The sequence below is a fragment of the Phyllobates terribilis genome, unplaced genomic scaffold (assembly GCF_046119375.1).
Source record: "Phyllobates terribilis strain yellow unplaced genomic scaffold, ASM4611937v1 Scaffold_5__5_contigs__length_657084704, whole genome shotgun sequence".
In the NCBI taxonomy this organism is placed as follows: domain Eukaryota; kingdom Metazoa; phylum Chordata; class Amphibia; order Anura; family Dendrobatidae; genus Phyllobates; species Phyllobates terribilis.
This window is the reverse complement of record NW_027362765.1, coordinates 34,624,259-34,648,995: the sequence shown is the minus strand read 5'-3', so window position 1 is coordinate 34,648,995 and position 24,737 is coordinate 34,624,259.

The following is a 24,737-nucleotide window of genomic DNA, read 5'->3' as shown; positions in this document are numbered from 1 at the left end:
GTTTGAGTGTACAGCGGGGCGGGGGGAGGGGCAGGGGATGGATCTCAGCAGGAATAGTGAAGATCTCCATTTTTTTTCTCTTTCCCGCATTTACAGTGGGGAGGTGCAATCTGTCAGCCTATCAGCAGCGCACACACGGAGCGAAGTGCTTTTTTTCACACAAGCAAGGGCATGTGTCATTGGCAGTGTATGTCACATGTCCTTGCCCTATAAGACCCAGCCATTTTCCGCGTAGCCATCATTTTCTCACTGCTGCAGCTGCGTGTTAGACGGCACCGCTGTTGCTGTGTGCGCTATACTTTGAGTGTTCATTTGAAGCCAATTTTCTCTGAAATATACAGATAGCTTGGGAGTAAGGAATAGTTGTGATTGCAGTCCTTTTGAGGACTAGGTTACATAATTTCCTACGACTTTTATCAGGCAGGTCTGTGCTCTTAAATAGATAGGTTGGGAGTAAAGACTAATTGTAATTGCAGTCCTTTTGAGAGCTAGGTTACATCAGTTCCTATCACTTTTTGCCAGGCAGGTCTGTGCCAGTGCTGTGCAAGTTTTTTTCACAGCATTTGGCTAAATCTAGCTAAGCAAATCCTTTTGGGCCTCTTGCAGTGTGTGTTAGTCAGTGGAGTAGACTATCTGTGTTGCAAGCTACACCACCTGTGTATAGAATACAATTTTTTTACTGTGAAGTAAAACCTTTTGGGCATAGCATCATTCTATTAGTCCATCTATACTAACCTCCACCAGGTTGCAAATTAAAACTAATTTTTATCTGCATCTAGGTCTGAAAAAAAATTTGGGCTTGTAGCAGTGTGTGGGACTTGTTCTATTAATCCATCTATACTAACCTCCACCAGGTTGCAAATTAAAACAAATTTTTATCTGCATCTAGCTCTGAAAAAAAATTTGGGCTTGTAGCAGTGTGTGGGACTTGTTCTATTAGTCCATCTATACTGACCTCCATCAGGTTGCAAATTAAAAATAATTTTTATCTGCATCTAGCTCTGAAAAAATATTTAGGCTTCTAGCAGTGTGTGGGACTTGGTCTATTAGTCCATCTATACTAATCTCCATCAGGTTGCAAATTCAATATAATTTTTTTCTGCATCTAGCTCTGAAAAAATATTTAGGCTTCTAGCAGTGTGTGGGACTTGGTCTATTAGTCCATCTATACTAACCTCCACCAGGTTGCAAATTAAAAATAATTTTTATCTGCATCTAGCTCTGAAAAAAAATTTGGGCTTGTAGCAGTGTGTGGGACTTGTTCTATTAGTCCATCTATACTAACCTCCACCAAGTTGCAAATTAAAAATAATTTTTATCTGCATCTAGCTCTGAAAAAATATTTAGGCTTCTAGCAGTTTGTGGGACTTGTTCTATTAGTCCATCTATACTGACCTCCATCAGGTTGCAAATTCAATATAATTTTTTTCTGCATCTAGCTCTGACAAAATATTTCAGCTTGTAGCAGTGTGTGGGACTTGTTCTATTAGTCCATCTATACTAACCTCCACCAGGTTGCAAATTAAAAATAATTTTTATCTGCATCTAGCTCTGAAAAAAAATTTGGGCTTGTAGTAGTGTGTGGGACTTGTTCTATTAGTCCATCTATACTGACCTCCATCAGGTTGCAAATTCAATATAATTTTTTTCTGCATCTAGCTCTGAAAAAATATTTAGGCTTCTAGCAGTGTGTTGGACTTGGTCTATTAGTCCATCTATACTAACCTCCATCAGGTTGCAAATTCAATATATTTTTTTTCTGCATCTAGCTCTGAAAAAATATTTAGGCTTCTAGCAGTGTGTGGGACTTGGTCTATTAGTCCATCTGTACTAACCTCCACCAGGTTGCAAATTAAAAATAATTTTATCTGCATCTAGCTCTGAAAAAATATTTAGGCTTCTAGCAGTGTGTGGGACTTGTTCTATTAGTCCATCTATACTGACCTCCATCAGGTTGCAAATTCAATATAATTTTTTTCTGCATCTAGCTCTGAAAAAATATTTCAGCTTGTAGCAGTGTGTGGGACTTGTTCTATTAGTCCATCTATACTGACCTCCATCAGGTTGCAAATTCAATATAATTTTTTTCCGCATCTAGTTCTGAAAAAATATTTAGGCTTCTAGCAGTGTGCAGGACTTGGTCTATTAGTCCATCTATACTAACCTCCATCAGGTTGCAAATTCAATATAATTTTTTTCTGCATCTAGCTCTGAAAAAATATTTAGGCTTCTAGCAGTGTGTGGGACTTGGTCTAGTAGTCCATCTATACTAACCTCCACCAGGTTGCAAATTAAAAATAATTTTTATCTGCATCTAGCTCTGAAAAAATATTTAGGCTTCTAGCAGTGTGTGGGACTTGTTCTATTAGTCCATCTATACTGACCTCCATCAGGTTGCAAATTCAATATAATTTTTTTCTGCATCTAGCTCTGACAAAATATTTCAGCTTGTAGCAGCGTGTGGGACTTGCTCTATTAGTCCATCTATACTGACCTCCATCAGGTTGCAAATTCAATATAATTTTTTTCTGCATCTAGCTCTGAAAAAATATTTCAGCTTGTAGCAGTGTGTGGGACTTGTTCTATTAGTCCATCTATACTGACCTCCATCAGGTTCAATATTCAATATAATTTTTATCTGCATCTAACCCAGCCAATACTTTTGGCCTAATACCACAGTTTGGCCACTCAGCTCTGCTCAGTTCCCATCCATTGTTTTTTTGTGCAAACAACTCCAGAGTTGTGAATTAGTTAACCACCAAAATGAGTGGAAAAAGGCCTGCTGCTGGTGGAAAGGGGAATAGGCGTGTTTGGAAGGGGAAAAAAGGTTGTGTCCGTGGGGTAGGTGTTAAAGCAACAGTAACATCTGCAGAAGAAAGACCATCTTCCAGCCAAACTAAAATGTCTACTTCTTTTAGCGGACAATGTGATAAGATCCCTTTCTTACGGCCACGCCAATCGCTACAAATTCCAGATGAGGCACAAAAACAGCAGGTGCTTCAACGGATATCAAGTGCTCCTTTAAGTGGGCTCTCCTCCACCTCAACTTCAACATCACAAATACTCCAGTCCTCAGAGGTGTCACCCCAATCGCACTTGCTTCCTCACAGCTCCCAAGTCTCCAGCTGCCCGTCTGAGTATGGGGTAGAACAAATGGTTGAGTCTGCAGAGCTGTTTACTCATACTATAGCCTGGGAATCAGAGGTCAGCTCCAGAGCTTCTGTGAATCCAGACGAGGAAATGATCTTCACTGATGCCCAGAATCTTTATGAGTCGGATCCAGGACCAGACGCAGAAGGTTCTGACCATAATGTAGACCCTCGTTCCCAAACTGTAACTCCTGTTGGTGGAGACAATGAGGAAGACGATGATGAGACTCAAATACCAGACTGGAGCGACAACTTTAGTTTTTTGTCAGGGCAGGAAGAGGTTGGCTCTGAGGTCGAAGGGTGTGATAACACAGAGGGTGATGATGATGAGGTTGGAGATCCCACTTACTGTCAACCCACAGTCAGCCAGTCGATGAGGTCAGCAGAGGAGGTGGAGGAGGATGCTAGTGATGATGAGGTCAGGTTGCACCTTCCTGGACAGAGATGTAGTACTGGAAGCACATCAACAACTGCATCCTCAAACAAAACTCTGCCTCTGACCACAAGTCGTGGTGGCTCTTCAGGTCGCATGGGTGCTAAGCCTTGCATAGCCTGGGCATTTTTTCAGATCGATAAGGATGACCAAACTCGTGTTATCTGTAACATTTGTCAGCAAAAGCTAAGTAGCGGACAAAAAATACACAGTTTGAGTACTTCATGCATGAACCGGCACATGGATATGAAGCATAAGTTGCAGTGGGAAGCTCACTGTGCTACAATGCGGCCTAGCTGGCCGGGCCAACCACCGTCTGCCACATCTTGTGCATCTACGGCCTCTTCATCCTCTGTGACTGAGGGGACAACAGTCACACCTGTTTTGGGATGCAGACCTGCCACCTCTTTACCCGCAACAGCCAGCGTGATTGGCAGGTCATCACTTTCTTTGGAGGTGGAAACACCAGCTGATGTTGAGCGCTGTCCGACATCGATAGCACCACCTTTGGATCAAGGCAACCTAACATGTCCGCCTGCATCTTCCTCACAGACCGGCAGTTTGCCGGGGACACCCTTCTCAACCCCGTCTAAGCACAACAGCCAGCCCTCGGTCCCTCAGATGTGGACAAGTAAAACACCATTTCCTCATAGCCATGAGAAAGCTAAGAGGTTGAATTTCACCATCTGCAAGCTCTTGGCTACAGAAATGCTGCCTTTCCGCCTGGTGGACACAGAGGATTTTCGAGACCTTATGTCCGTCGCAGTGCCCCAGTACCAGATGCCCAGTCGGCACTACTTCTCAAAGAAAGGTGTGCCTGCGCTCCACCAGCATGTCGCACACAACATCACCGCTTCTTTGAGAAACTCTGTGTGTGACAGGGTGCATTTCACCACAGACACTTGGACGAGTAGGCATGGACAGGGGCGTTACATGTCGCTGACTGGGCACTGGGTAACTATGGTGACAGCAGGACAAGGGGCTGCTGTCCAAGTCTTGCCGTCCCCACGAGTTGTGAGTCAATCCTCTTTATCTCGAAGTTCCTCCACTGCTTCTGCCTCCTCAATCTCCTCTCGGTCCTCCACCTGCACCCAAAGCCTGTCTGGTCATGCCACAAGCTTTCTAACTGCGCAGAAGGGATCCTGCACACCTCCTTACTATGTTGGCAGCAGGGCTCAACGTCATCAGGCGTTTTTTACTTTGAAATCTCTGGGAAATGTGAGTCACACAGCTGAGGAGTTGTGGTCAGCTCTGGAGAACCAGTTTCATGAATGGTTATCTCCACTGGACCTGAAACCAGGGAAGGCCGTGTGCGACAATGCTGCAAACCTCGGTGCGGCCCTTCGCCGGGGCAATGTCACACACGTGCCTTGTATGGCTCACGTGTTGAACCTGGTTGTCCAGCAATTTTTAGGCCACTATCACGGACTAGATGGCCTTCTGCAGAGGGCACGGTCGCTGTGTGCTCACTTCCGCCGTTCATATCCCGCAGCTCAGCGACTTACATCTCTACAGAAGTCGTTGGGCCTGCCACTTCACCGGCTAAAATGCGATGTGCCTACCCGGTGGAATTCAACTCTGCACATGTTGCAGCGACTGTGGCAGCACCGACAAGCCCTGGTGCAATATGTTCTGACGTATAGCCTGGGCCAACGAGATCCAGAGGTGTGGCAAATGACGCTGGAGGAGTGGTCTCAGATCAGAGACATATGCACCCTTCTGCACAGTTTTGAAATGGCGACGAAGATGTTTAGTGCTGACGATGCCATTATCAGCATGCTGGAGCACATGTTAAACAGAATTCGGAGTCAGGTGGTGGCACAAGAGGAGGTGGAGGAAGTAGAGGAGGAGGAGTTGTATGCGGAAGGGCTAACATCTGCAAGGTCCAGACGGTCGGCAGCAAGAAGGCGGCAGGCATGTGAGGGTGGGGGAGATGGTTTTACCAGGGTGCATGGTAGCAGCCAAACTAGTGAGGAAGGTGCAGGAGCCCAGGAAGAAGTGGAGGACGAACTGATGGAAGACTCATCAGATGAGAGAGACCTTGATCACATTTTTGTTGTGCGAGGTTGGTGGGAGAGGGCAGAGGAAGGAAGCATGATTGTTACCTCGCCACCAACACAACAGGGACTTGGTGCACCTGGATGCGCAAGATACATTAGTGCCTTCTTGCTGCACTACCTGCAACATGACCCTCGAATTGTGAGAATTAGAAATAATCCTGACTACTGGGTTGCCACACTGTTAGATCCCCGGTGCAAAAGTAAATTTGCAGAAATTATTCCTGCCATAGAAAGGGATGCACGCATGCAGGAGTATCAGCAGAGACTGTTGCAGAATCTTACATGTGCTTTTTTATTTTCACAGGGGTAACAAGAAAAAATGGACCCCAAAATTTGTTGTGCAATTTTCCCTGGGAACGCAGATACCCCATATGTGGGGAAAAAACACTGTTTGGGCGCACGGCAGGGCTCGGAAGGGAAGGAGCGCCATTTGACTTTTTGATTGTAAAATTTGCTTGAATAATTAGCGGACGCCATGTTGCGTTTGGAGAGCGTTTTTCATTCGTAAAAATGAAAAAGTGAAAAAATACAACAATTTTTCATTTTTACGAATCAATTTGTGAAGCACCTGGGGGTTCCATGTGCTCACTATGCATCTAGATAGGTGCCTTGGGGGGTCTAGTTTCCAAAATGGGGTCACTTGTGGGGGAGCTCCAATGTTTGGGCACACATTGGCTCTCCAAACGCAACATGGTGTCCGCTAACAATTTGTTAACGGACACCATGTTGCATTTGGAGAGTCCCTGTGTGCCCAAACATTGGAGCTCCCCCACAAGTGACCCCATTTTGGAAACTATACCCCTCAAGGATTTTATTAAGGTGTATAGTGAACATTTTGAACACAGAGGTACGACAGAGAATTTGATAACATTAGGTCATCGTATTGAATAAGTTGTCATTAGTCTTGAGCGCCAGTGCTCGCTACTTGAGTTTGCATCGGGTACTCAGGTATGCACCATGTACTGCGTGTGCTCGAGTGACATGCTCGAGTCCCTGTCCCGCATGTTTCACGGTTATTAGACACCCAAAAAAAAACATGCGGGGATCGCTCGTGCATGGCTGGAAATCCCCGCAAAGTTTTTTTGGCCGCGAAGCATATGGGGCGGAGACTCGAGCATGTCATTCAAATACCCACGATACTCAATGCATACCCGAGCACCCGATGCAAACTCAAGTAGCGAGCACTTGCGCTCAACACTAGTCGCCATATCGTCATCTTTTTTTCTTACTTTTGAAAAAAATCCCAACCCCATCACAACCCTAACCCTAGCCCTAACCCTAGCCCAACCCTAACCCGAGAGTATATTTTTTACGCCGTTCCTCGTGCGGTATAAGTGATTAGACGACTTTATTCTTCGGGTCGGTGCGATTACAGTGATACCAGAATCATATGGGGTTTTTATGACTGACAGCTGTCACACACTAAAAGACGCATTTTTTGTAAAATCTAGTTTTTGCATCGCCATATTTTGAGAGCTATCATTTTTCCAGATTTTGGCAGACAGTCATGTGATGGCTTGTTTTTTGCGGGATGAGTTGACGTTGTTATTGGTGCCATTTTCAGGCATGTGACATTTTTTGATCGCTTTCTATTCCGATTTTTGGGAGGCAGAATAAACAAAAACCAACAATTCAGGAATTGTTTTTTTTTTTTTTTTTTTATTCTGTTCCGCGTGTGGTAAAATTGATAAGGCAGCTTTATTCTTCGGGTCAGTATGTTTACAGCGGTACCACATTTACATCGTTTTTCTATGTTTTGCACTTTTACATAATAAAAGCAATTTTATAGAAAAAAATATTTTTTAGCATAGCTTTATTCTGAGAGCTATAACTTTTTTATTTTTCGACTGATGGAGCTGTATGGTAGCTTGTTTTTTGCGGGACGAGATGACGTTTTCAGCGGTACCATTTTTATTTATATTCGTCTTTTTGATCACGTGTTATTCCTTTTTTTGTTTGGCGGTATGATGATAAAGCATTGTTTTGTGCTTTGTTTTTTTTTGTTTTTTTTTACCGTGTTCACTGAAGGGGTTAACTAGTTGGACAGGTTTATAGGTCAGGTTGTTCTGGACGCGGCGATACCAAATATGTGTCCTTTTATTGTTTTTTTTTATTTTTTTTATAATAATATTTATTGATGGGTACATTATATTTTTATTTTTGGTGGATTATTTTTTTTATTTATTTTTAAATATTTTTACAATTTTCTTTTTATTTTTTTTTTCACTTTATGACAGTTTTTACACTTTTTTACTTTGTCCCACTCTGGGACTTTCACTTTTTTTATTCTGATCGCCTGCATGGCACAGGAATGCAGCACCATCCCTGTGCCATGCAGGCTGTCAGCGCTGGACAGGGAGAAGATAGGTTGGAGATGCACTGCGCATGTCCAAACAATCTTCCTGTTGTCTGGTGACCCGGATGTTGTCATGACGACATCGGGTCATCATGGCAACATCCTGGAAGCCACGGCAGACAGCGCTGGAGGCCGGAAGAGGAGATGAGTATCTGCCATCACCTCCCCTTGCCACCGCAATGCTGTGATCGACTTCGATCGGAGCATTGCAGGGGTTATTGTGCTGGGAGCGGTGCAGGACTGCTCCCTGCAAAAAGTATTGGGTATCAGCTGTGACAATCAGCTGACACCCGACGGTGATCGCGCCCGCACAGCCTGTGTGCGCGCGCGATCGCGATGACGTACTAATACGGGTCTGGCTCTTAAGTCCCAGGGCACAGACGTGTATTAGTACGTCTAACGTTGTTAAGGGGTTAACCTGACATAATTGCCTGTAAGAAAGAGTCCTAAATTTTCTCTTATCAGCATGCACACGTGTGTACTGTGAATCAGCTACATACTTCTTGATTGTGTGATGATCAGGATGAAGTGTCTTGGCAATGTTGATTGTAGTCATGCCTTGACCTAAACACTCCACAATTTGTTGCTTCTCAGCAGCCGACACATCCTTTTTCTTTCCCATTTTGGCAGAAAATGTAGGCTGCTTAATAATGTGGGACAGCCTTCTTAAGTAGTCTTGCCTTTCATTGGACACACCTGCCAAACTAATTAGCACAGGTGTCTGCAATTGCTTACAGTGATATAAAGAGCCCTGACACACATCACCATCAATGAGTTTAACTGACAAACAAAAAAATTCTTACCTTATCACTCCTAAACACTTTTTGCATAATAATTTGGAACACAGTGTACATGTGCTTTTCCACAAAACACCAGTGGTTCACGTAGTGAATCTTACAGTTCTAACTTGCCAACCGTGGTCTGTATGGAGTTGTTCAATAAAGGGCCCAAAATTAAGATAACATAGACGGGAGAGGTCTCTATGAATACGAATTCCTAAGTATTTGATACCCTGTGAGGGCCAGGCAAAGAGAAAGTTGGACTGGATGGAATCCTGTATGGATTTGGGGAGGGAGAAATCGAGGGCCTCAGACTTCGCTGCATTGATTTTAAAATTTGACCATGTAACAAAGTGATCTATTTCAGCCATAACAGCAGGGATGGATATATGTGATTGAGTGATATATACTAGGACATCATCAGCAAATGCAGAGCACTTGTACTCGGTGCCTCCCACCTCAATCCACCTAATATTGGGGTTATGGCGAATTGATGAGAGCAGGTGCTCCGTCACTAGGATGTATAAGAGAGGGGACAGAGGACATCCCTGCCTTGTCCCATTGGTGATTATGAAAGGTGATGAAAATGTTCCATTTATCTTCAGCCTAGGTGACGTATTGCGATACAGGGCTGTGATTTTGGCTATAAAAGGGTCCCCTAGACCCCTACCCCAAGCTTTTTAAGAGAATAATATATGGCGTGCCAGGAGACTATAGAATGCTTTCTCAGCATCCAACGAGAGTATCTAATTACAAATTTTTAACTGCATCTAGCCCAGGAAATACTTTGTGCCTAGTAGCAGTGTCTGCTAGTCAGCGGATTATCCCAGCTGTTAAGCAAGCTACACCACCTGTAGTTTGGACACTTAATTTTTTCAAAGGAAATGCTTCGGGCCCCCGGGACACTCAGTGAAGAGCATCGGGAGGCACCCCAAGGCACAGGGGCTGGGACTGGCGGTAGGACGCCTTGCGGTGGACCCCCAAGCTCGATCCTTATAAAAGCTTTTTAACTGCAGCAGCTTTAGTGGACGCTACTGGAGCTGGAATTCCCACGGCTGCTGGCATCAGACTTGCCCTCCAATAGATCCTTGTAAAAGGATTTAAAGTGTACTCATTCAAATTAGAGAGAAAATTTAAATTAAAAAGCTTAGACCTGCCTCCACCGCAGGGGGGCTCGCTCGACCCACCAGCGGACAGGCACCAGTATTGGGAGAGGGGGGCTGGCCGTCAGGGTCCACCGCAGCTCTGGCACAAACCCGGCGACACGGAGGTCGCACGGGCAGGAACGGACTGGCCCTGTCGGCTTCGCACTTTTTTGGTTTTAGAAGGGCATGACATGCCTATATCTGTGTCTCCCCCTCCTTTTACTCTTCCACCTCTTTTCTTTTCGCATGACTATATGTACTTGTCACTTTTCCATGTGGTAGTTGTGTCTTCTGAGCAGTTTGTCAGCTTTTGGACAGCTTTGAAGTGTTTTCTATGTGTTTTCTATGTGTTCCTATGTGTTTTTGTTTGCCTGCCATAGGTTTTAACGGTGTTCGAAGGTGTTCGACGAACAGTTCGACGAACATTTCGGCGAACATACGGGTGTTCGACGAACCGAACCGAACTCGAACACTACGGGGGTGGCTCAACTCTACTTATCACTGTGGGCTCATGCCAAACATTAAAGGGGTTGTCTGGTTCAAATCAATAGGTCTGCAATTACTCCGTGCGACTGCAGACTTCTGAATGCCCTCAGCGCATGCACTGTGCGCTAGGGGATGCGCTGGTTTCAAACCCGGGACCGGAAGATATGTTTGAGTTATACATACTCCCGGCCAGTGGGTGTGGCCTCGCTCCATACAATTGTATTGAGCGAGGCCGTGCCTTGTCTAGCGGTGTGGCCGACTAGAGGGTATGAAAGTGAGGCTGCGCCCTCTGGTCTGGAGTATGTATAACTCATACATATCCTCCATTCCCGGGTCTGAAACTGGAAATCCTCACAGTGTACAGTGGGTGCGCTGTGGGGATTCATTAGTCAGCAGTCACACAGAATGACTGCAGATTTATCGATTTGGACCAGACAACACCTTTAACTATATCTTATAGCTGTATCTTGAGCTAATTACAGTTACTATCCTAAAACAACATGTACTAAGCCTATTTTTATCTTATGTCATAGTCTATCTTAATTTATGCAGTCCTATGTGACGCGCCCCCCTGGGCAGTGGGGTCTTCGGTAGCCGGACCGGTCGGTTCTGGGGGAAGTCATGGTGGCAGTGACCCGGTCCTTGACCCGGGGCGGTCAATTAAAGGGGAAAAGTAAAAGGGGAATAAAGTTTTTAGAGATAATGTTCGTGACGCCACCTGTGGTATGCAGCTATATGGGGCCGCCGCTGCGGTGCAGATCCTCTGGAGCTGATGGTGATGCAGCAGAGTTGGTTCAGCTCTCCACAGGCAGAGCTTAGCTCCAGGGCAGGATATAGTGATGCTATGAGGTAGATGTTGTTGGTGCGGTGTAGTGCAGGTGATGGCGCAGATAATGACCAGTCCACAGCTTAATGGCGTTTTCCTCTTATCTTTACTTGTGGTTGTTAAGCAGACTGGAGCACGGGTACTAGCTGGTTGTAGAGGTCCGGGCGGCCTGGAAGCAGGTTGGGGATCCACCTCGCCAGGTGGAGTTGTAGGCCTTCCATCTGCGCTAATCTCTCTGGCCCTGCTGGTTGTAGCTATGCTGTGGCCCTCGTCCCTGAGTATGGCAAGCAGCTTGGGCCTTCCTTAAGTGTCGCTCCCACGTGGCGGTGCTGGGCCCGATGGTGCTGCTGTGTCGCCGAGCGTCTGATGGGGCCAGGAGACCTGCAGTCTCCTGCCCTCCAGATTCTACTGCTGAGCCTTCAGTGCCCCACAACCTCGGACTCCGGTATCTGGTTCTTCTGCGCTTCTCTCCTCTGGGGCGATCTAGTGCACAGCTCCCTTCCAGAGGTCCTTCCTCGTCGCTGTCCTGTCTTCAACTCCTCTCAACTTACTCTCACTAACCCCGCCTCCAGATTCCAGTTGCTAAGGGGAGGAACTCCCCTTTCTGGTCTGGAGCCAGGAAAGTGTTGTATGCTAGTAAACCTGATTAGGGGACCCCTCCTTGCTTCCAGGCATGGCATCACCCCCTGTGAAGGAGGCAATGCCACTGTGGCAACCAGACCCCTGGGTGCCACATATGCTTTCCCTATGCACATTCTGCACTATACACTACTCACATTGTATGTTAACATTGCGCATTACCATAACACAAAACATGGCAATTAGTGTTGAACGAACATGCTCGACACTGCTTGGTACTCGCCCGAGCATCACGCTACTCGGGATGTTCGGCGAGCACCCAGCATTTCCGGGTTACTTGGGCGGGAGCTCGGGTCTCCGCCCTGCATGTTTGGCTCTCTTTACAGAGCCAATGAACATGCAGGGATTGCCAGCCAGTCACTGTAATGCCGCAGCCATGTTGATTGTGGGCATTACATTGATTGGCTGGCTGCACAGCGTCACCTTGAGTATTTAAAACCGGGCGCCGCCATCTTGGACACAGTCACTCCGGATCAGCTAGTGTAGGGAAAGCGCTAGTTAGCTAGGGAGAGATTTATACTGCGAAATAGTTAGTGTAGGGTCTGTAAAGGCTGCCAAATCAAACAAACAGTCCTTCTCAGGACTAATGTCCATCCCAAATATCAGGCAGGCAGGCTGTATAGGAGACGCAATGGTTATACCAGCAAACGCTGCATTACAGTTCTGTATGCTCCTGTTGCTGAAATTTCTGGACTTAGCTACAGGTCCTGGGGGGGGGCAGGAATCCTTTTTTTTCATCTAAATCCTCTTTTTTTTTCCCTCCTCCTCACTGTACAAATACCCGTCTTATTAACCTTTTGGTGTCCCCCCCCCCAAAAAAAAAAAAAAAAGTGTGTTTGTGACAGTTCAGACACAAATATATCTGAGAAACAGAAGTGTGGTTTTGCAGTTCCACAGTTCAAACCTCTGTATTATCCACTTTTGGGCCGTTTTTACCTAAAAAAAAACAGTTTGAGTGTGTCGCTCATTGTTCAGCCGCAAATATATATATATTTAAAAAATTCTGGTATACACCGGTAAATTATAACTGTGGTTTTGCTGTTCCATGGTAAAAAATCTCTGTATTATCCTGCTTTTGGCATTTTTAGCCGTAAAGAAAAACAGTAATAGTGTCTCCCTGACTGTTCAGACACCAATATATCTGTTTAAAAGAGTCTGGTATACACCAGTGAATTATAACTGTGGTTTTGCCGTCCAACGGTAAAAAATCTCTATTATCCAGCTTTTGGTATTTTTTCGTAAAGAAAAACAGTAATAGTGTCTCCTGATTGTTCAGACATCAATATATCTGTTTAAAAGAGTCTGGTATACACCAGTAAATTATAACTGTGGTTTTGCCGTTCCACGGTAAAAAATCTCTATTATCCTGCTTTTGGCAATTTTTGCCGTACAGAAAAACAGTAATAGTATCTCCTGATTGTTCAGACACAAATATATCTGTTGAAAATAGTCTGGTGTAGGCCCGAGAAATAGAACTGTGGTTTTGCAGTTCCACTGTTCAAACCTTTGTATTATCCACTTTTGGGCCATTTTTACCTAAAAATAAACAGTTTGAGTGTGTCGCTCACTGTTTAGCCCCAAATATATCTATTTAAAATTGTATGGTATACCCCAGTAAACAATAACTGTGGTTTTGCCATTCCACGGTGACAAATCTTTATTTTTCAGCCTTTGGTATTTTTTCCATAAAGAAAAACAGTAATAGTTTCTCCCTGATTATTCAGATTGTTTAAAAGAGTCGGGTGTAGGCAAGAGAAATAGAACTGGGGTTTTCCTCTTACATGGTTCTAATCTACTTTTTATTACCCTTTTTCCATTGATAGTGCGAGTGTAAGCTATATTACTTCTTTACAATGGGAAAGGCGCGTGGCAAGGGACGTGGAACTGGACGTTCTGGTGATGGTGCGTGCAGAGGACGGGGCCGTGGCCAAGGTGAAGATGTGCCACAACCAACAGCACATCTTCTCACTCCCACTTCTTGACTGAATTGCTAGGGAAGCACAGAACAACACCAGTATTGCGAACTGATCAGTGTGAACAGGTTATTAATTGGATAGCAGATAATACTTCCAGTTACCTGGGCACCACCACCTCCGTTCTGTCTTCCACACGGTCAAATCTTAGTAGCCATGAGTCTCGACCGCATTCTCCTCCTCACCCTGATGCTCCTTCCCACCACCATGCCGAGTGTCGACAGACATCAACTGATCCCACACTTGGACACTCTGAAGAGCTGTTCACTGGTCCATTTCCAGATTTGTGCCCCTCGCCTGCTCCGCTTGAAGTGGTGGAAGAGGAGATCCCATGTAGCGATGCCCAAATATTTGAACAGCCACGGCCAGAGGAAGTCGACGCTGGCAATTTGTCACAAGAGGTGGACGATGATGAGACACAATTGCCAGGAAGTGAGGAGGAGGATCGTGGTGCGCAAGTGGAAGAGGAGGAGGTGGTGGATGATCTAGTAACTGATCCAACGTGGCAGGAGGACACGCAGAGCGAGGCCAGCAGCACACAGGGGGAGGGAGGCAGAGTACCCCAACAGGCAGGAAGAAGCAGTGTGGTGGCCGCACACAGAAGGCAGGCAACAGTTCCCCGTAACACCAACACGAGGGACGTTGCCAGTACAACCTGTAGGTCTTCCAGAGTCTGGAATCTTTTTAAAGACTCTGCTGATAACCCCAAAAAGGCCATTTGTACCACCTGCCATGCCTGCATCAGCAGGGGCGACAAAACTACCAGCCTGACCACCATCAGCATGATCAGGCACATGGCAGCAAAGCACCCGACTTTGTGGGGCGAACCCCAGGGTCCACGACCAGTGTCAGCGGGTGTCACCACTGCTTCTTCCGCTGTTGTGCGTGCAATAGAACCCCCTGTTGTGTGTGCAAGGCAATCCCCTGTCCATACTGCATGCAAAGATGCCCCCTCCTCTCAGTCTTCACATGTTATGGCAGTTTCTCAAGAAACAGCATCAACGTCCACGTCCACGTCCCACCGCTGCGTTCAATTGTCCATATCCCAGACCTTTGAATGAAAGCGGAAATTCGCAGCTAACGCCCCACAGGCTGCAGTCCTAAATTTGCACATTTCACGACTGCTTGCATTGAAAATGCTGCCTTTTAGGCTGGTGGAGACGGAATCCTTCCGCAACCTTATGGCGGTGGCCGTCCCTCGGTACTCGGTCCCCAGCCGACACTATTTTGCCCGGTGAGCCATCCCCGCACTACACAAGCACATGTCCCAAAACATCTGCCGTGCTCTCAACAACGCAGTTACAAGGAGAGTCCACCTGACAACGGACACGTGAACAAGTGCTTGTAGCCATGGACGGTACATCTCCCTGACGGCACACTGGGTAAACATAGTGGAAGCCGGGACCCAGTCGGACCTTGGGACGGAACACATCCTCCCCACACCGAGGATTACGGGCCCTATGTCAGTCAGAGTTGCCCCCACAGTGTTCAGCTCCTGCGCATCATCCTCCTCCTCCTCCTCATGTTCAGCCTCCATCTCAGATATCACCACATCAGTTACAAGCTGGAAGCACTGCAGTACTGCCTCCGCCAAGCGGCAACAGGCTGTGCTGAAACTCATAAGCTTAGGTGATAAACCTCACACTGCTTGTGAGTTGTGGACAACTGTGAAAGAGTAGGCAGATCTGTAGCTGACACCGCTGAACCTACATCCAGGCATGGTCGTGTGTGACAATGGCCATAACCTGTTGGCGGCTTTGAGGCGAGGCGAGATCACACACGTACCATGCCTGGCTCATGTGCTTAACCTCGTGGTTCAGCGGTTTCTTAAATCATACCCCGAGTTGCCAGATCTGCTTGTCAAAGTACGCCGCCTGTCAGCTCATTTTCGCAAGTCGGCTACAGCTTCCACCGCCCTTGCTGTGTTGCAGCAGTGTTTGCAGCTTCCGTCACACCGACTGGTGTGTGATGTCCCCACACGTTGGAACTCTACCCTCCACATGTTGCAAAGGATTTGTGAGCAGAAGAGAGCAGTTGTGGAGTACCAGCTGCAACAAGGCCGTCGATATTCAGGTCAGACTCCACACATAAGACCTCAGGAGTGGACCTGGATGCCTGACATATGTACCATCTTGACAAACTTTGAAGAGTCCACCAAGATGGTGAGTGGCGATGACGCCATCATTAGCATCAGCATTCCACTTGTCTGTCTTTTGCAACGCTCTCTGCAGAGAATTAAAGAGGAGGCATTGCAGCCAGAGTATGATGAGATGGATCAAGAAGCTGTAGCAGTCGATTATACACAGCCCAGCCTCATCTCATCCCAACGTGCATTGGCGGACAATGAGGGAGAGGAGGAGGAGGAGGAATAACAGGAGCTTGTATCATGCACTGTAGACGGTAGTACCTGTACAACTGTCATACTGTTGGTTCAGCGTGGGTGGCCTGAGGACAGGGGGATGAGGAGGAGGAGGAGAGCATGGTCAGTCGTCATCTTGGTGAGGACACGGAAGTCTTGCCCATTACCAGTCTGGCACGCATGGCTGACTTTATGTTGCGCTGCCTTAACCGTGACCCTCACGTTGTCAAAATGTTGGATGACAGTCATTACTGGTTGGTGACACTTTTAGACCCCCGCTACAAGGAGAACTTTCACTCTCTTATTCCTGAGGTGGAGAGGTCTACAAAAATGGGGCAGTACCAGAAGGCCCTTGCTGCAGAACTGTGAAAAAATTCCCATCTGAACACGCTAGCGGCAGAGGTCACAGTTCGTTGCCCAACCAAGGCGTACATGCGAGAGAGACGCAACTCCAATCCAGCAGAGGCAGGGGAACACTGTCAACGTTCTGGGACAGTTTTCTAAGACCCTCCCTTTGGACAGACCCTGAGGCGCGGGGCACTCTCGCAAGGAGTGGAAAGTTTCAAAAGATGGTGAGGGAGTACCTTGCTGACCGTACCAGCATCCTCCATGATTCCTCTGTGCCTTTTAATTATTGGGTATCCAAGCTGGACCCTTGGAATGAACTCGCTCTGTACGCCTTGGAGGTCCTGACCTGCCATGCCGCTAGCGTGTTATCGGAGCGTGTTTTTAGTGCCGCTGGGGGAATTATAACTGATAAACGTGACTCGCCCCCTGGGCCGTGGGGCACTCGGAACCGGGCAATAGGGAGACGATGGGGGTAGTTGTGGCGACCCAGTCCCATGGCTCAGGGTGGTCAGACCAGTGGCAGTCTTTTAGATGTTTTAGATAATGTCCGACTACGCCACCCGTGGATTGCGGTTATTAGGAACCGCCGCTGCAGGGCAGACCGCTGGGGCCGATGATGTATGCAGCTGGGATGGTGTGACTCCCCACGGGAAGAGTGCGGCCCCAGGGCAGTGTAGTGGATGGTGGGAGTGATGGTGGTGAGAGTCCCAGTACCGGTAGTGCCGGAGGAGCGAAAAAGCACACAAACAACGTACTGCAGTCCAGGGTCTTTACTCACGGTTAATATCCAAGTCACTTCTGCAGGGAATGACTGCCCGAGCCGTGCTGCGTCCACCAGGTGAGGGGCTCGGTCAACTCCCAGACAGCTCAGGAATATGGCTCAAGACCCCCTTTTGTCCTTTCTCTGGCCTGCCTCACCAGTGACCCACTTTTGTCCAGCTACCGCGGACTTGTGCGGTTAAACGTGGGCCCCGTCCTACGCTGTCCTATATGGTGCCTTCCTAGCAGGTTTGATGAGGTGTCGCACCAATAAATGATCACGACCTCCGGTCTTTGGCTGAGGGTTGTTTCTCCTCCACCAACTTGGGATCCGGTACCCTTAATCTGCCTGACCCTTCACCCTGGATTCTCGTGGGTTCTTAGGGTCCCTTCCACCTTCTTGTTCCTGAGCCCTTCTCTTTCTTTGTCTCTTCTTTTCCCTTTCCGTTCCTTCCTGTTCCTTTCTGTTCCTTTCTCTTGGAGCTGAGATGAGCCAAAATCTCAGCTCCCCTTCACCTCCTCCTCGGCCTCTCACTAGGCCCTTCTGGAGTAGAGCCCCTACAGAGCCTCTACTCCCTGTCTTCTCCTCTCTGGACAGAACGAACTTCTCCTAGAGCTAAGATGGTGCCCACCTTTTATACCTCCCTCTGACCATGAGCCCAGGTGACCAGCAACCAATGAGCTCCTTCCTACGCTCAGGAACCAACCCCTATCTGCCCCTACAGCACTGGGTGTTCCACCCCCCTCCCCACTCCAGGCAGGGACATAGTCGGTCGTGCCTGCACTTCTGTCTAGTGGGAGCACCGTTGAGCTGTCCCTCGGAAATGGGGTGTGTGTGCTGTATGCAGCTAACTGAGCCCTGGTCCATACTCCATCCTTACCCGGGAGTGGAATACCACACCTCTGGCAGAGGTGCAAAACCCCTGTAGTGGCCGAACCCTCGGGGCGCTACAAACGCACTCGCCTGTCAACTGACAATGCTGACAAGCTGACCCTTATCAAAATGAACAAGGGCTGGATTGGGCCAGACTTCTCATCACCACCAAATGACAGCAGAGTAACATAAAGTCAAATCCACTGTGTTATTTCGGCAGGTGTATTCACATGCACCGCTTCACACCCACACATGGGTATATGCTTCCTCATTTCGGCTGTTTTATGTTCTTCTCCTTACTCTCAGCCTCCACCACCACCGTGGTCCGTGTTGACATTATTGAAAGTTCCTCCGTCCTTATTTTTGTCAGCTTTTGCTTGGAAGGTATAAGCAAAGACTGTGGGAGACTCACTCCCCAATAATGGGAATAATATTTTAAAGATGCTGTACTGTATGGCTCTTGTAAGGTGCATTAAAACCGTCTTGCTAAGCTACTGCGACCTCCACCACTTTTCCAAGGGGCAATTAAAACCGTCTTATTAAGCTACTGCGACCTCCACGCCTCTTCCGAGGGGCATTAAAAATGTCTTGTTAAGCTACTGCGACCTCCACGTCTCTTCCGAGGGGCATTAAAACCGTCTTGTTAAGCTACTGTGACCGCCGCCACTTTTCCAAGGGGCATTAAAACCGTCTTGTTAAGCTACTGTGACCTCCACCACTTTTCTAAGGGGCATTAAAACCGTCTTTTTAAGCTACTGTGACCTCCACCACTTCTCCAAGGGGCATTAAACCCATCTTGTTAAGCTACTGTGACCTCCACGTCTCTTCCGAGGGGCATTAAAACCATCTTGTTAAGCTACTGAGACCTCCACGTCTATTCCGAGGGGCATTAAAACCATCTTGTTAAGCTACTGCGACCTCCATCACTTTTCCAAGGGGCATTAAAACCGTCTTGTTTAGCTACTGCGACCTCCACGTCTCTTCCGAGGGGCATTAAAACCGTCTTGTTAAGCTACTGCGACCTCCACCACTTTTCCAAGGGGCATTAAAACCGTCTTGTTAAGATACTGAGACCTCCACGTCACTTCCGAGGGGCATTAAAACCGTCTTGTTAAGCTACTGGGACCGCCACGTCTCTTCCGAGGGGCATTAAAACCGCTTTGTTAAGCTACTGTGACCTCCACGTCACTTCCGAGGGGCATTAAAACCGTCTTGTTAAGCTACTGTGACCTCCACCACTTTTCCAAGGGGCATTAAAACCGTCTTGTTAAGCTACTGCAACCTCCACCACTTTTCCAAGGGGCATTAAAACCGTCTTGTTAAGCTACAGGGACCTCCACCACTTTACCAAGGTGCATTAAAACCATCTTGTTAAGGTACTGCGACTTCCACCACTTTTCCAAGGGGCATTAAAACCGTCTTGTTAAGCTACTGCGACCTCCACGTCTCTTCCGAGGGGCATTAAAACCGTCTTGTTAAGCTACTGTGACATCCACCACTTTTCCAAGGGGCATTAAAACCGTCTTGTTAAGCTACTGCTACCTCCACGTCTCTTCCGAGGGGCATTAAAACCGTCTTGTTAAGCTACTGGGACCACCACGTCTCTTCCGAGGGACATTAAAACCATCTTGTTAAGCTACTGCGACTTCCATCACTTTTCCAAGGGGCATTAAAACCATCTTGTTAAGCTACTGCGACCTCCACGTCTCTTCCGAGGGGCATTAAAACCGTCTTGTTAAGCTACTGGGACCTCCACGTCTCTTCCGAGGGGCATTAAAACCGTCTTGTTAAGCTACTGCGACCTCCACCACTTTTCCAAAGGGCATTAAAACCGACTTGTTAAGCTACTGCGACCTCCACGTCTCTTCCGAGGGGCATTAAAACCGTCTTGTTAAGCTACTGGGACCTCCACGTCTCTTCAGAGGGGCATTAAAACCGTCTTGTTAAGCTACTGCGACCTCCACCACTTTTCCAAGGGGCATTAGAACCATCTTGTTAAACTACTGCGACCTCCACCACTTTTCCAAGGGGCATTAAAACCGTCTTGTTAAGCTACTGCGACCTCCACCACTTTCCAAGGGGCATTAAAACCGTCTTGTTAAGCTACTGGGACCGCCACGTCTCTTCCGAGGGGCATTAAAACCGCTTTGTTAAGCTACTGTGACCTCCACGTCACTTCCGAGGGGCATTAAAACCGTCTTGTTAAGCTACTGCAACCTCCACCACTTTTCCAAGGGGCATTAAAACCGTCTTGTTAAGCTACAGGGACCTCCACCACTTTACCAAGGTGCATTAAAACCGTCTTGTTAAGGTACTGCGACTTCCACCACTTTTCCAAGGGGCATTAAAACCGTCTTGTTAAGCTACTGCGACCTCCACGTCTCTTCCGAGGGGCATTAAAACCGTCTTGTTAAGCTACTGTGACATCCACCACTTTTCCAAGGGGCATTAAAACCGTCTTGTTAAGCTACTGCTACCTCCACGTCTCTTCCGAGGGGCATTAAAACCGTCTTGTTAAGCTACTGGGACCACCACGTCTCTTCCGAGGGACATTAAAACCATCTTGTTAAGCTACTGCGACTTCCATCACTTTTCCAAGGGGCATTAAAACCATCTTGTTAAGCTACTGCGACCTCCACGTCTCTTCCGAGGGGCATTAAAACCGTCTTGTTAAGCTACTGGGACCTCCACGTCTCTTCCGAGGGGCATTAAAACCGTCTTGTTAAGCTACTGCGACCTCCACCACTTTTCCAAAGGGCATTAAAACCGACTTGTTAAGCTACTGCGACCTCCACGTCTCTTCCGAGGGGCATTAAAACCGTCTTGTTAAGCTACTGGGACCTCCACGTCTCTTCAGAGGGGCATTAAAACCGTCTTGTTAAGCTACTGCGACCTCCACCACTTTTTCAAGGGGCATTAAAACCGTCTTGTTAAGCTACTGCGACCTCCACCACTTTCCAAGGGGCATTAAAACCGTCTTGTTAAGCTACTGGGACCGCCACGTCTCTTCCGAGGGGCATTAAAACCGCTTTGTTAAGCTACTGTGACCTCCACGTCACTTCCGAGGGGCATTAAAACCGTCTTGTTAAGCTACTGTGACCTCCACCACTTTTCCAAGGGGCATTAAAACCGTCTTGTTAAGCTACTGCAACCTCCACCACTTTTCCAAGGGGCATTAAAACCGTCTTGTTAAGCTACAGGGACCTCCACCACTTTACCAAGGTGCATTAAAACCGTCTTGTTAAGGTACTGCGACTTCCACCACTTTTCCAAGGGGCATTAAAACCGTCTTGTTAAGCTACTGCGACCTCCACGTCTCTTCCGAGGGGCATTAAAACCGTCTTGTTAAGCTACTGTGACATCCACCACTTTTCCAAGGGGCATTAAAACCGTCTTGTTAAGCTACTGCTACCTCCACGTCTCTTCCGAGGGGCATTAAAACCGTCTTGTTAAGCTACTGGGACCACCACGTCTCTTCCGAGGGACATTAAAACCATCTTGTTAAGCTACTGCGACTTCCATCACTTTTCCAAGGGGCATTAAAACCATCTTGTTAAGCTACTGCGACCTCCACGTCTCTTCCGAGGGGCATTAAAACCGTCTTGTTAAGCTACTGGGACCTCCACGTCTCTTCCGAGGGGCATTAAAACCGTCTTGTTAAGCTACTGCGACCTCCACCACTTTTCCAAAGGGCATTAAAACCGACTTGTTAAGCTACTGCGACCTCCACGTCTCTTCCGAGAGGCATTAAAACCGTCTTGTTAAGCTACTGGGACCTCCACGTCTCTTCAGAGGGGCATTAAAACCGTCTTGTTAAGCTACTGTGACCTCCACCACTTTTCCAAGGGGCATTAGAACCATCTTGTTAAACTACTGCGACCTCCACCACTTTTCCAAGGGGCATTAAAACCGTCTTGTTAAGCTACTGCGACCTCCACCACTTTCCAAGGGGCATTAAAACCGTCTTGTTAAGCTACTGTGACCTCCACGTCACTTCCGAGGGGCATTAAAACCGTCTTGTTAAGCTACTGTGACCTCCACCACTTTTCCAAGGGGCATTAAAACCGTCTTGTTAAGCTACTGCGACCTCCACCACTTTTCCAAGGGGCATTAAAACCGTCTTGTTAAGCTACTGCGACCTCCACGTCTCTTCTAAGGGGAATTAAAACCATCTTGTTAAGCTACTGTGACCTCCACCACTTTTCCAAGGGGCATTAAAACCGTCTTGTTAAGCTACTGCTACCTCCACGTCTCTTCCGAGGGGCATTAAAACCGTCTTGTTAAGCTACTGGGACCTCCACGTCTCTTCCAAGGGGCATTAAAACCGTCTTGTTTAGCTACTGCGACCTCCACCACTTTTCCAAGGGTCATTAAAACCATCTTGTTAAGCTACTGCGACCTCCACGTCTCTTCCGAGGGGCATTAAAACCGTCTTGTTAAGCTACTGGGACCTCCACCACTATTCCAAGGGGTATTAAAACCGTCTTGTTAAGCTACTGCGACCTCCACGTCTCTTCCGAGGGGCATTAAAACCGTCTTCTTAAGCTACTGGGACCTCCACGTCTCTTCCAAGGGGCTTTAAAACCGTCTTGTTAAGCTACTGCGACCTCCATCACTTTTCCAAGGGGCATTAAAACCGTCTTGTTAAGCTACTGTGACCTCCACCACTTTTCCAAGGGGCATTAAAACCATCTTGTTAAGCTACTGCGACCTCCACGTCTCTTCCGAGGGGCATTAAAACCGTCTTGTTAAGCTACTGAAACCACCACGTCTCTTCCGAGGGGCATTAAAACTGTCTTGTTAAGCTACTGCGACCTCAACCACTTTTCAAAGGGACATTAAAACCGTCTTGTTAAGCTACTGTGACCTCCACCACTTTTCGAAGGGGCATTAAAACCGTCTTGTTAAGGTACTGCGACCTCCACGTCTCTTCCGAGGGGCATTAAGACCGTCTTGTTAAGCTACTGCGACCTCCACCACTTTTCCAAGGGACATTAAAACCATCTTGTTAAGCTACTGGGACCTCCATGTCTCTTCCTAGGGGCATTAGAACCATCTTGTTAAACTACTGCGACCTCCACCACTTTTCCAAGGGGCATTAAAACCGTCTTGTTAAGCTACTGCGACCTCCACCACTTTCCAAGGGGCATTAAAACCATCTTGTTAAGCTACTGTGACCTCCACCACTTTTCCAAGTGGCATTAAAACTGTCTTGTTAACCCTAGAACGTATGACCATAAAAATCGACTTTTTCACATACCTGGGGCCTTTTAGGCCCGTGTGCAAATAACATGGAATAACTCAAACAAAAATGACAAACAACTATATACCTGAGGAATACCTAGAGTTTCAAAATTCTAACTAAAGTAATCTTGCAGAAAATAGAAAACAATTAACAGGGCGGGCCTGCGAGGCCCCAGGTATGCGTTCTAGGGTTAAGCTACTGCGACCTCCACGTCTCTTCCGAGGGGCATTAAAACCGTCTTGTTAAGCTACTGGGACCTCCACGTCTCTTCCGAGGGGCATTAAAAGCGTCTTGTTAAACCACTCTGAACTCCACAGCTCTTCCAAAGGGCATTGAAATGTTGTTTTTAATTAACTCTATCCTCCACGACTCTTCAAACGGGCATTGCATCTCCTCCTAATTTTTGGCAGCTTTTGCTTGGAAGGCATAGGCAAAGACTATGGGAGACCCACTCCCCAACAATGGGAATAATGTTTGTAATATGCTGTACTGCATGGCTCTTGTAAGGGGCATTGCAAGTTCCTCCATCCTAATTTTTGGCAGCTTTTGCTTGGAAGGCATAGGCAAAGACTATGGGAGACCCACACCCAATGATGGGAATAATGTTTTTAATATGGTGTACAGCACGGCTCTTGTAAGGGGCATTGCAAGTTCCTCCGTCCTAATTTTTGGCAGCTTTTGCTTGGAAGGCATAAGCAAAGACTATGGGAGACCAACTCCCCAATAATGGGAATAATGTTTTTAAGTTGCTGTACTGTATTGCTCTTGTAAGGGGAATTAAAACCGTCTTGTTAAGCTACTGCGACCTCCACCACTTTTCCAAGGGGCATTAAAACCGTCTTTTTAAGCTACTGTGACCTCTACCACTTTTCCAAGGGGCATTAAAACCGCCTTGTTAAGCTACTGCGACCTCCACGTCTCTTCCAAGGGGCATTAAAACCGTCTTTTTAAGCTACTGTGACCTCCACGTCTCTTCCAAGGGGCATTAAAACAGTCTTGTTAAGCTACTGCGACCTCCACGACTCTTCCAACGAGCATTGCATTTCCTCCTAATTTTAGTCAGCTTTTGCTTTTCAATGCATAGGCGAACACTAAGGGAGACCCACTCCCCAATAATGGGTAGAATGTTTTTAGTACGCTGTAATCCACATCTGTTTCAAGGAGCATTGCAGTTCCTCATAATTTCTGGAAAGCCTTCCATTCACTGCTTAGGCCAACAGTGCACAGGAGACCCAGTTGCTATAAATGGAAAAAATGGTTTAGTTAAGGCTCTCTGACCTCCATGTCACTTCCAAGGGGCATTGGA